Raw genomic sequence first — 10,602 nt, 5'->3', positions numbered from 1 at the left:
TCTGACTTTTAAACAACAACAACAACAAATAATTTTATTACCCAAGGTTCAGTGTGACCCCTACCGACCAGGGGAAACCCATGATGTCTTTTCTTCTTTCCTGCAGCAGGGATCTTTGGAGCATGAGCCAATCTCCTGACCGTCCCACTCCCTGCAGTTTACTCATGTCATAGTATTAGATCCAAATTCCTCAGCTATGGTGTGCTGAAAAGAAAACACGTGTAAAGTAAACAGTGCTGTGTCTCCTTCTGTAAGGACACCTGTGCAAGGATGAAACTCATTTCTGAGCAGACGTTTCCTATGTTGGACTTAATAACTCATCTAAATTCTTTCTTTTAGAAGCAAAAAAGCATCCTCACTTTCCAGTGATCACTAAACTCCAACATTTACCTAAATTCCAGAACCAGCCTCCCATGTTTGCCTATAGGAGGACAGCACAGGCTGGAATCTACCATGTGGTTGCTTTCAGGTATCTTGTACTGTGTTCACTGATGCTGCGGCAGGCATCTCTTTCTAGGTGCTGTTGTCATTCCTTTAAGGTAATTTTGTGTCACTAGGTAGGGGTGAAGTGCTGCACTGGGGATGCTGAGGCAGGGGTGAAGTGCTGCACTGGGGATGCTGAGGCAGGGGTGAAGTGCTGCACTGGGGTTGCTGAGGCAGGGGTGAAGTGCTGCACTGGGGATGCGGAGGCAGGGGTGAAGTGCTGCACTGGGGATGCTGAGGCAGGGGTGAAGTGCTGCACTGGGGATGCTGAGGCAGGGGTGAAGTGCTGCACTGGGGATGCTGAGGCAGGAGTGAAGTGCTGCACTGGGGATGCTGAGGCAGGGGTGAAGTGCTGCACTGGGGATGCTGAGGCAGGGGTGAAGTGGTGCACTGGGGTTGCTGAGGCAGGGGTGAAGTGCTGCACTGGGGATGCTGAGGCAGGAGTGAAGTGCTGCACTGGGGATGCTGAGGCAGGGGTGAAGTGCTGCACTGGGGATGCTGAGGCAGGGGTGAAGTGCTGCACTGGGGATGCGGAGGCAGGGGTGAAGTGCTGCACTGGGGATGCTGAGGCAGGGGTGAAGTGCTGCACTGGGGATGCTGAGGCAGGGGTGAAGTGCTGCACTGGGGATGCTGAGGCAGGGGTGAAGTGCTGCACTGGGGATGCGGAGGCAGGGGTGAAGTGCTGCACTGGGGATGCGGAGGCAGGGGTGAAGTGCTGCACTGGGGATGCTGAGGCAGGGGTGAAGTGCTGCACTGGGGATGCGGAGGCAGGGGTGAAGTGCTGCACTGGGGATGCGGAGGCAGGGGTGAAGTGCTGCACTGGGGATGCGGAGGCAGGGGTGAAGTGCTGCACTGGGGATGCTGAGGCAGGGGTGAAGTGCTGCACTGGGGATGCTGAGGCAGGGGTGAAGTGAAGTGCTGCACTGGGGATGCTGAGGCAGGGGTGAAGTGCTGCACTGGGGTTTCTGAGGCAGGGGTGAAGTGCTGCACTGGGGATGCTGAGGCAGGGGTGAAGTGCTGCACTGGGGATGCTGAGGCAGGGGTGAAGTGCTGCACTGGGGATGCTGAGGCAGGGGTGAAGTGCTGCACTGGGGATGCGGAGGCAGGGGTGAAGTGCTGCACTGGGGATGCGGAGGCAGGGGTGAAGTGCTGCACTGGGGTTGCTGAGGCAGGGGTGAAGTGCTGCACTGGGGATGCTGAGGCAGGGGTGAAGTGCTGCACTGGGGATGCTGAGGCAGGGGTGAAGTGAAGTGCTGCACTGGGGATGCTGAGGCAGGGGTGAAGTGCTGCACTGGGGTTTCTGAGGCAGGGGTGAAGTGCTGCACTGGGGATGCTGAGGCAGGGGTGAAGTGCTGCACTGGGGATGCTGAGGCAGGGGTGAAGTGCTGCACTGGGGATGCGGAGGCAGGGGTGAAGTGCTGCACTGGGGATGCTGAGGCAGGGGTGAAGTGCTGCACTGGGGATGCTGAGGCAGGGGTGAAGTGAAGTGCTGCACTGGGGATGCTGAGGCAGGGGTGAAGTGCTGCACTGGGGATGCGGAGGCAGGGGTGAAGTGCTGCACTGGGGATGCTGAGGCAGGGGTAAAGTGCTGCACTGGGGTTTCTGAGGCAGGGGTGAAGTGCTGCACTGGGGATGCTGAGGCAGGGGTGAAGTGCTGCACTGGGGATGCGGAGGCAGGGGTGAAGTGCTGCACTGGGGTTGCTGAGGTAGGGGTGAAGTGCTGCACTGGGGATGCTGAGGCAGGGGTGAAGTGCTGCACTGGGGATGCTGAGGCAGGGGTGAAGTGCTGCAACTGGGGATGCTGAGGCAGGGGTGAAGTGGTGCACTGGGGTTGCTGAGGCAGGGGTGAAGTGCTGCACTGGGGATGCTGAGGCAGGGGTGAAGTGCTGCACTGGGGATGCTGAGGCAGGGGTGAAGTGCTGCACTGGGGTTGCTGAGGTAAGGAGAGTGCTGTACTACAGAGGTGACCACTAATCTCCCCTCAGGATATCTGCTGTTGGCTTTGTTTGGGCTCCCAGCTGACTGCATCTGTGCATCCTGTTCTGTTTTTCTTGGGGCTGCCACAGCAACCCTTTAGAGAGGGCAGACTTGGTTACAGAAGACTTACTGGGTCTGGCATATGGCCTCCCTCACATGCTGTCAGTGCTCCCAGGGTGTAGCTGAAGCTATTTTAAGCAATGAAAAAAAAATTCTGTTTACTTGTTTATCTTTCTATGGCTCTGAGGATGGAACCAGGCCTTACGAATGCTAGATAGGTGTACTATCTATACCCCATGTATATCTAGCTATAACAAGCTATGCCCTCAACCAGTGATAAAATATCTGTACATAAGTGAAAACCTGTAGGTGTTTTGTTTAGGTGACTAGATTGGAAACATGGCTGTTTTCAGTGTGGGACTTTCACATATAATAGATTTAACTCATACACAGTTGCATTTATAGATGTGGGGGGGCAACCTCTCAGGTTAAGCAGTGTTTTTATCACCTTCTGTTTCAGTCATCTATACTGGTGATGCTTGGGTCTTGTTTGTCTGTATAAGACATGTCATATATTTAAACATTTTTAATGAGACAACACCTGTGAACAAAGCACATACCGTTTTTTGTTTGTTTGTTTCCATTTTGGTAGCTGCAACATTTTCACTAAGAAGCTGTGCAGACATCTTGCAGGGTGGCCTGATTTTATCATGATAGTCAGGTTTCTAAGTGCACTGCAGTACCACTTCTACTCCGCTATTGTCATGTATGTTTCACTCGAGCCTCTCTACAGGCCCTTTATACGCACCTTGAAAGCCACTGAAGGCCAGGTGGTGGAGGTACAGGCCTTCAGTCTCAGCGCTGGGGGAGGGGGAGGGCATGGGGGGGGATGGGGCAGGGGTGGGGGAGGGGCGAGGCAGACACAGGGAGAACTCTGAGTTTGAGGCCAGCCTGCTCTAGTGAGTTCCATGACAGCCCCGGCTACACAGAGAAACCCTGTCTTGAAAAGCAAAATAAACCCAAACAAACAAAAGCAACAAACAAATTTAACATACATGCCCGCCTGTTAGTAAGCCCTGAAGCCTTTAAAGTCAATTGAAATTCTCTTAAGAAAATTTTGCTCACCTTCAGGATTTTAGATTTTGGAGGTTTTTTTTTTTGTTGTTGTTTTGGTTTGGGTTTTTGCCAGACAACAGCAGAACAGTTATACACATGCTGACTGAACCAGTGAAAAATGAGCAGCCAAATTGTATTCTCTTTTTCATGGATCCATAAGTATGTTACTGTGTTGTGTATAGTGTAATCTGACTCGGTGCCATATGGTGCACTGAGCACTGGGGGTGGGGTGGGACAGTCCTGTGTCTTTCCACATCTGCAACCTATTAGGAAGTCAAATAGAAAAGTTACAATCACTGTGAGTAAATAGCTCAGCTTATTGCCTTCTGCAAGAAATTATTTGCTATTACATTTCAACAGTAAAATGACTTTTTAGAAAGCATTTCAAGATTGGTAATTGTTTAGCCCTATGGATTTTAACATTTAATACAGAAAAAGCACCAAGGAAGGCAGTAAAAGAAAAAAACGAAGCCGAGACTTTTAGCCACTGAAATGCAGCCCAGAGAGTTAAAATATACGGTTCCTAGCTGCATTAAAGTTAACAAAAATAATGTACTCATACCTTTGTTGGGGGACCTCCTTGACTTACACTTACACATGTCCTGTTGATGCCTTAAAGTTTATGATGTGACTCCCTCCCACCTCATAGATGAATTTAAGATACTTCAGATATTGTAAGTGGGCAGAGAGGAGCTTTAAAATCTTTTAGCCTTATTTCCCAGGTTGTATATTTCCTGTTGTAACTGCTAATAAAAATATAAGTGTACTTTCATATTGTTTTCAAAAAGCATGGTACAAAGTGAGTGGAAGATTACTGATGTTGCCAGGAAGTTTACACCATGCCTGCCTTCCAGCGTTGCCCCAAAATATTTTCATTTTACCAACTCAGTCACCGCCCCCCCATCTCTGAAGTAAAAAATTTTGTGGCTTTTCTCTAGTCCTGGATAGGTCAATAAATCTAGTGATTCTTTTGACATTGATAGCCTAAAGGTACATGATTTTGAATTGGAAAAGGGTTAGTTTTCTGTCTTCCCTTGAATTTGGAAAAAAGTCTGAAGTTTCCAGTCTTTGGCAAGGCTTGGAGGAAGATGGAGGTCGGAGGCTGATGGTTGCTACATAGAAAACTCAATGCCTGTTTTTCTTTCTTTTTTTTTTTTAATTAATTTATTCGTGTTACATCTCGATTGTTAGCCCTTCCCCTGTTTTCTCCCATTCTTCCCTCCCTCCCACTTCACCCCTTCTCCCCTCCCCTATGTCTGTTATTGAGGGAGACTTCCTCCCCCTATATATGCTCTTAGGATATCGAGTCTCTTCTTGGTAACTTGCTATCCCTCCTCTGAGTGCCGTCAGGCCTCCCCATCCAGGGGACGTGAGGCTCCTGACTAGAGGATAAAGGCAATGGTTTGCCTAGGATATGACAGTCCCTCCCTTTTGAAAAACAGGCATTCCATGGTCATATCCTAGGCAAACCATTGCTTTTATCCTCTAGTCAGGAGCCTCATGATCTAAAAAGAAACGGTCGCACATGGCCTATGTTTCCAGCTTGCCACTCCTGAAACATTTTCATTATGAGAGATTCAGCATGTCATTGTAAGACAAAGATGCTTTTCTCTGGATAAATTGCAAACATTAAGTTTCTGCCTGGTGGGTGCTACAAACGTGAACTCTAGGCCCGTTTTAAAAAAGGGCAGGGGTGTGATGCTTCAGGCCGGTTTGTCTAAATGGAAAGGAACTGTGGACCGTTGTGGTGGCTGGTGCAGAAATGAAATGTGAATAAGAATTTTTCACTAACCACGGGGATACGAAGATGGGACAGGACGGCACCCACCATACGTAGCACCACAGGCACGTGCTTGCATAAACACAGGGTGGGTGTGATCACTGTGGGCCTGGGCTCTGTGCTCCTGAAGGATGGGTGAGGTGGGAAACGAGGGACAGCTCAGCGCTGTCAGCCTGGGATGAGGAGTGGAGATGTGCATCACGCCGAATGGTAGACACAGCACGTGAGTAAAGCCCATGGGATTCATTCTAATGTCTGTTTCTACATCGTGTGGGCGTTTCTATGGAAACCATGCCTTCTTGGAGGCTGCATCCCTGGGTATTTGTGTGGCTGTAACCAAAATTGGTGCAGGAACAATTAAAAAGGAATAAGGATTTATTTTAACTTGGTTTCACATATTCGGTCTCTGTTCTTGGCTTCACTGACTGGGTCCGTTGTGAGGCAGAACATGATGGTGGCATCATGTGAGAGGGGAAGCTGTTCACTTCCTGGTGTACCTGAAGCACAAAGAGTCTCACCATCAAAGGCACACCTCCAGTGACCCACCTGCTCCAGCTAGCCCAACCTCCTAGTTTTCAGAATGTCTCAAAATGCTGTCATCGGGGACTTGAGACACATGAATAAGCGAGGGACATTTAATATTCAAACCATGGCTGAAGAGCAATGCTTGCGGTAAAAAATAATTCGAGAACTCAGCAAAAGAAGAAATGAACATGAACAAAATCTCAGCCAGAAGTCTTTCCCTAGGACAGAATTTGAGGGAAACATCAAAGCCTTAAGGAGAATCCTGAAGGTCAGAGGACAGCACACCAGCTGAGACTACGCTGTCCTGTCAGCACACTCCTCTCTCCCTGCCCGGCTGCCTCTTCTGCTTTCCCAGCTATTGGGTTGATAAAGGCAAACAAATGGCTACATCTATATGTTAAGAGCGGCTAGAAGATAAATCATGAAGCAAATATTAAAAGCAGATATTCATTAAATACACTAATCAATATTCCCCTAGCTCATTTACATTTCTTTGATGCCCAGATCAAGCAGTGTGGGCCTGGTCTTGTCTACACAATGCCAGAACTCAAACTGTCAATCCTCCTCTTTCCTTGGAAATGGCAGTTGAAGACATGTCATCAAGACCTTTAGACTCCAACGTGAGAAAGCTCTGGAGTCTGGTTTGTAGATTTAAGTGCCTAGTTTGCTACTATCAGGTGACGTAGCATGCTTGTAAAATGCGATCAGGAGAGAACAGCTGAGTGGGGGAGGCTGAGCAGGGTAGATGGTAGATCTGTAGTAAGTACTGAGATGAGGCCATCAGTGACTCCCACATACTTTGAGAGGTTCACCATCCTCAAACAGGGCTCTAGCAAATGTTTACTAGGTCTGAAAGAAAAAAGGAGATTCCCTGGGAGATACTACCCACTTACCCAGAATTCTCTCTTACATCTTTAGATGCCAGATTAAAAAAAAAAATTTTTTTTTCTCAACTCAACTTTCAGGCTAATTACTGACATTGTCTTCTGCCTGCAGGAGGCTTCTGTTTGCATAAGGTGTACAGAAACTTAGTAAGACTCACACACATTTGGATACATTTAAAGAAAAAAATCTTAAAAAGGCGAACAAAAAACTTGCCTGTCAGCTGGATACAAATCATAGTCATCTGAGGAAAGGGATCCTCAATTGAGAAATTGCCTGCAGAAGGTTGTGTGGTAGCCAAGCCTGTAGGGCATTTTCTTAACTAGTAATGTGGGAGGGGCCAGCCCATTGGAAGTAGGACCACCTTGGGCAGGTGGTCCTGGGTTCTGAAGAAAGCAGGCTGAGCAAGGCAGAAGGCAGCACTCCTCCGTAGCCTCTGTATCAGCTCCTGTCTCTGGCCTGAGGTCCTGCCGTTCCCTCAGTGAAGTATACTCCGGACATGTAAGTCAATTAAACCTTTCCTCTTCAGGTTGCTTTTGGTCGCAGCGTTTCACCACAGCAATAGAAACCCTCATAAGATAACAAACAAAACCACTTTCTTAATGTATCGGTAAAAGTCTGGCTTTCCCTGTGCATGCCCTGGGGCAGCAAGCAGTGGGGGCAGTTAGGAAGAAAGATACACTTTCCCAACCAGAGCAGAATTTCTGTTAGAGTTGCTTCTCAGTGTTTTCCATTTTCTAGGGAGTCGCTAGAAAGTTCTAAAGTATATTGTACTAAAAGTATACTGAGACAAAGTGTTTTTGTTTCAGAAAAGTCCAGGCTCTGCATTCTAGGCTACACAGGGAAGAAGGGCCTCAAAACACAAGCAGCCTTTACTGCGTTGGGAAATAAAACCAACTCCCGGAGGACATGAACAAATCTATATTGGGAAAACAGATGACAAAACTGAAGAGTGAGCTGAAAAGGGAAAAGTCTAATCCAGAAGGTGACCATTTTTTTTTTTTTATAAAGAGTCCCACACAAACACTGCAGTTTCTGTAGGTCAGCAGGGCTGTTGTTGCAAGTCCTCAGCTCTGCCACCATCGCTCAAAGCGAAACACTGAGGACCAATATAAACAAGCAGGGCTGGGGTCCAATAGCATTTATTTAAAAAAAAAATAATGGCAGGGATCAGCATTTAGCAGGCAAGCGTTGATTTGTTTATTTTCTCACTCTAATCAAATATTCTTTGTATTATTTTATCATTCTCTGGATTTCATGAAATTGATGGTTTCAGTGGCATTAAAAAAAACAAAAAACAAAAAACAAAAAACAAAAAAAAACCCCACACACTACTGAAAAAAGTTAGGCCGTGCCTAAATGAGGGTTTGCCTGCAGTTTCAGCATTATAGGTTCCGTCTTTTAGGTCAAACTTTGTTCACTTCACAGCTGTGCTGAAAGTGGGGGGCTTGAGGAATGTCTCAAATCACGGTTCCCTTTGTAGCTGTTGTCTTTATTAAGTAAGGGGCTGATAGAGTAGAAGTTTCCTGGAAGAGAAAAAGTGAGACCGAAGGAAAGAGAACAGGGGTGTTGTGCCTGCCACCTGCTTAAGCACTTATTCATAGGGACTGTTTGCCACCCAGTTCTACTTTGTTCCTGGAAAAACAAACAAACAAAAATTCTTTTTTGTTTTTGTTTGTTTGCCGTGCTTGAGGAGTGGAGTCAGCTAGGCTAGTGGCAAAGCAGGGCAGGACAGAGTCGTTGAGCCAAACTCTAGACAAAAAAGCTCGTTCTTTACAGATAAAGTTTTATTGCAACAAGACTCACATCCTGAGTGCCACATAGGGTACCAGATGCTGGAGTCGACACAAGAGACAGGAACAAAGGGTAGTGCTTTTTTATTTTTTATTTTTTGTAATCCCTAAATTTCTTGGGCTCCTTTCCTCCAAGTCCTCCCTCCCATTTTCTCTGGTTTACTTTGGGCCTGGCACCCCTTGTCTTATATTGATGTATTAGTGTTTGTGCGTAAATTTGTGTGGCTGTACTGGTGTGTCTGTCAGTGCTCACAGAAGCCAGAGGAGAACATTAGGCAGTCTGCGTTGTTACTGCCTACTTTATTTCCCTCAGCCAGCTTCTCTCCCTGAGCCTGAAGCTGGGCTGTTGGTCTGTAAGCGCCTCTCTCTTTTTCTCCCACAGCAGTGGTATAACGATCACGTGTGTGGCCAAGGGATCCTAGCCTGGGTCTTCGTGCGCTCTCACCCACTGAACCACCTATCTACCCCTTACCGCTCATTTTTAAAGCTGGAATGTCAGGGACAGTGAGAAATGATAACAGTTACGTCAGTTATAATTTTCATGATTTGTTTTTGCAGTGTCGGGGAATCAAACCCAGGTCCTGATGCGTGCATGTCCGTTTTTAAAACCTCTCTCACTCTCTGCCTTTCTTTAAGATGCTGACATTTAAAGGAGAACTGAGTAAGTCCCCGGAGCACCCCAGCCTTCTGTGCGCTTCACCCATGCGCCGTGGGCTTGATTTACAACGGCCTCTGCTGCTTGATGGATCCCACATGCCCAGTAATTTAAACATCTTAATTTGCCCTCACTGGAGTGCCCTTTTATTTGGATGTAAATTGATCCTGAAAACAGCTCCCAATCAGAAGTTTGTGTTTGATATACTGTAGCTGGGAGTTAAATATGGTCATTGTAGGGCTCGCTCTGTCAGAGCTGGGACTGAGCCTCAATTGCTGCTCTAATTCACCTAGCTCAGGTTAATTTAACCATAAAATACACACTTTGGCTGAATGTTTGACTTGTCACAAGTAAATAAATGGTAGAAATCCTGAGCAGTGAGATGCAGTCTGTGCAAGCTAATACAAAAGAACCCGAGTGTTTATAACCAGTATTTTTGTTAAGGATTTTAACAAAATTTCAGTGGAAAACAAACAAAATTGTTGTAGCGTGCTAGGCCTGAAATACCGCTAAGTCTTCTCTTGCAAGTAAACCAAACACACAGCATATGCAGCCAGTTTGTGTCCTCCTGAGAAGGAAGCCGATGGAGACAGTGATCACCATTTGTAGCTTATTCTAAAATGTAATAATAACCTCCACAATGGGCAATACACACTGCAGGACTTGGCAGGTGGAACTACATGAAAAATTTGCTGATGTTATAAAAGTAAAAAAAAAAAAAAAGCTTTCTTGCTGCTTTCTCTTTTGAGACAGATACTCACTGTGTAGCCCAGGCAGGACTTAAACTGTGACTCCCTGTCTCAACTTTTTAAGTGCTCAGAAGAAAAAAAAATTATTGTTGTTGTTTGGGTTTCTTTCTTTCTGCCTGTCTGCTGGCCTCAAACTCACTCGGTATCAACCTTGAACTGACTCTTCTAATGAGAAAATTCCTACTCACATACTCACATGAGATTCAGTGTCTGAAACCAGTTCATCAGTCCTGGCCGGACCATGGGAATGAGTCAAGGTGGAAATTAATTTAGCAGGGACCTCAGGACCGGTATGGGCCTTCAACGGCTGTGCTGAGTACCGTGCTAGGACATGGGGGTTGAGATTACTTGCAGAAGATGTGGCCACAGGCCTGGCCTGGAACCTTGGCAGGAGCAAGAAACCAGTCAGAACAGTGGGAGGGTAGGCGAGAGTGCAGCTGTGCACTCTGTTATCCCTGAAATGGTCTGAGCAGTATGAGCTGGGCTCACCGAGCCTGTCAGGGGTGGTCAAATAGATAATGACCCCACAGCAGCACCCCAAGAGGAGGACGCAGAGTGACTCATGGGAATGACAGTGGATTACAAAGGGCTGGGTAAGGTGGTAGGTACATCCTGCTGACGCCGCTGTAGCCAACACTGCTA

The 10,602-nt window shown here is 47.2% G+C and overlaps 1 long non-coding RNA gene across 1 annotated transcript; it reads left to right on the top strand.

Annotated features, from left to right (window-relative positions):
- The first annotated feature begins 7,157 nt into the window (after positions 1 to 7,157).
- LOC311607250 lies at positions 7,158 to 9,178 on the top strand. Its single transcript, XR_014782573.1, has 3 exons — positions 7,158 to 7,264; positions 7,573 to 7,748; positions 9,115 to 9,178. It is a non-coding gene; the product is annotated as an uncharacterized lncRNA (long non-coding RNA).
- Positions 9,179 to 10,602: the final 1,424 nt, after the last annotated feature.

Source organism: Acomys minous (genome assembly GCF_964271855.1).
Source record: "Acomys minous genome assembly, chromosome: 10".
NCBI lineage: Eukaryota > Metazoa > Chordata > Mammalia > Rodentia > Muridae > Acomys > Acomys minous.
Note: the sequence above shows the minus strand (reverse complement) of the source record. Positions and strands in the feature narration are given on the sequence as shown.